Below are 2,500 nucleotides of genomic sequence, written 5' to 3' on the forward strand. Positions count from 1 at the left end.
ACGACAGACGGGAGATCCGAACTCCTGGAGGGGTTACTGTGACACGTGCCAGTGAAGAGTTCATATACATTTAACCAACTGATCATGAAGGTTCACGGCTTACTTTGTTAATCACGTGTTCTAACAATTCTATTCATATACTTTCAACGCAAAAATACATTTGTGTTCCCCGTACAACCAGTTCATGGAATGCCAGGACGGAAAAGGTATCACGTCTATGACGGGACTTAATGGAATCCATATGATTTTGCACATCGTTTCTTGTAGAATAAAGACTGAATTCACTTATAGTTAAGACTGAATTTACTTACAGTTTCACAGGAAATATGTTGGTCGTTCTGAAACACGTTTACATCAGCGATTCCATTGAAAGACATCTGATAAGAAACCAGATATTATCCAGTACACCATGTTTTTCAAGGCCTTGTCCAATGGCCTTACTTTTCAGGTTATGTGACAAACGACAACTGTCTAAGTATCATCAATTATACGGTTGGCTTTTCCCCCTGTGTGGCTATAAATCCAACAGACGAAACAGGAATTCGGTCTTAAACGTCACACATTATTCTCACGCACACAATGTATCCATACCAAGAAAACACAACCGACCTGTCTCTAGCGGTGATGCACAACCACCATGGTGGTCATCTTGGTTAAAGATTGTCGCATAATTGTGAGCTGTCACACAGTTTGAATATTGCTGTACACATGGTGAATTCCAATTCCGCCGCAACACAATGGCCACACACACACATACAACAATTGTCACGACCAGACACGTACGTCTGCTCTCTTGTTCTCCTGTTTGTTCCTCTAACTGGTGGAAGCAGAGAAGAAGAGTTACGTTTCTGTCGTACGAGTCTCCCTTCGTCACTGTAAACCCCGCACGCTCTTTACTCTCACCGCCATTACTTTACAACTGCATTCCCACGAGTGTGTCAGACGACAGGATTCTTTTTCTCCCCCTCCTCTCTCTCTCTTGCTCCCCTCTACTCCACCCCAATCCCACTCCCACTCCGTAGACTCCTAACGCCTAGTGACACATCACGGATACGTCAGGCGTCTTCTGATTGGATCCCCGCGAACAACACCGTTTGTTTCGTCATTTATAACTGGATGGAAGTCTCGTGCTTAGGCTCTCTCTCGATGATGTGCATCAATAACGGCTTCAGACTGTTAACCTCCCTCTCTCTTCTCTCCCCCCCCCACCTCCCTTCCCGCTCTGCTTCCCCGGTGTTGCAGAGAGAAGCAAGCACTGGGAGTGGTGCGTCAAGGTTGACAAGATAATAACGGCAACAGATGCTTTGCTGATCATTTGCTTCGCCACGCTATTTCCATACTGACACGACATTGTCGTGAGAGAGGTTTTTTTTCCTCTCCTCCCTCTCCTCTCGTGACAGCAGCGACGACAGATCGAACTTTCACTGTGACGCAATAAACACCAGTTCCGGCGTGCAGATTGTCGGAATTGGGTGAGACGCATTGAGCAACGGGGAAACATCGATTCGTAAAGGCATGATTATGAAATATAACACACCTACTAACGTTACCCCACTCCACCCCTCATTCCCCACTATAACATAGTTTGAAATAACCACGAGTTAGTTTTTGTTTACAAGAGTTAACAAGAAATTTTACGACCTCGTTCCAAATATGGCGATACCCTGGAAGAGGTGTCTCCTGAAGAAAATGGCTGCACGCATTCCCGACAAGACTCACAAAACGGTGGAGAAACTTTCTGCATAGAAAACCATTGAGAGGAAAGAAATACCCGTGGACAAACGATCCACTTCAGCAGTTGCATCATCTTTCAGTGGGGCTTCCTTTCACGTACTTTAACGATTCAGACAAATCTTTTTGGGGGGTTCTTTTTTGCTTGTTTGACAAATCCTTTTCTAGTTCAACCTACTGCAATTGAATTTGAATTATTTTGATTTTGAATGAAAGTCAAATATTTGCAAAACAAAATACTTAAAAGAAATTAAATGAATAAAAAAAAAGCATCTAAAAGAAATGTCACACTATAGAAAAAAAATCATAATTTAATAATAAAAAAAAGCCATACACTATCACCATGTTTTCAGCCATCACGGCAACAGTGAACGAGAATCCAGTATTGAAGCACGCACCCACCCCCTACACCACGTTTCGCTAACTTCTTCTCCATCCACGCGGTACTGAGTAAATGGTATGGGTGCTGGTCTTTCGGAAGAAGAAGAAAAAATCTTGCATTCAAATTTGTAACAAACCCACGACAACCAATGAAGAGATACCTCTGAACAAAACCATTACCCCCCAATTTCTCACACACTTAAAAATATAGAACAAAACATACAAGATTAAAACTTCTTCTGGGATAAGCGCAAAACGCCATGATGAAATAAAAACCGATAACAAATAATACCTCCCAACTCTGCCCTTCCCCCTCGCTCCCCCGCGCCCTCCCCTTTTCCCAGTCAAACAAACACACACTCCCTATTACCCCTCCTCCCTATATACA

At 43.2% G+C, this 2,500-nt stretch overlaps 1 protein-coding gene across 3 annotated transcripts in view; it reads right to left on the reverse strand.

Annotated features, from left to right (window-relative positions):
• The window catches only part of LOC143279765 (tetraspanin-18-like), a 611,054-nt gene that overhangs the window by 125,636 nt on the left and 482,918 nt on the right, over window positions 1–2,500 (reverse strand). The window lies entirely within an intron of this gene.

This window comes from Babylonia areolata, chromosome 3 (genome assembly GCF_041734735.1).
Source record: "Babylonia areolata isolate BAREFJ2019XMU chromosome 3, ASM4173473v1, whole genome shotgun sequence".
NCBI lineage: Eukaryota > Metazoa > Mollusca > Gastropoda > Neogastropoda > Buccinidae > Babylonia > Babylonia areolata.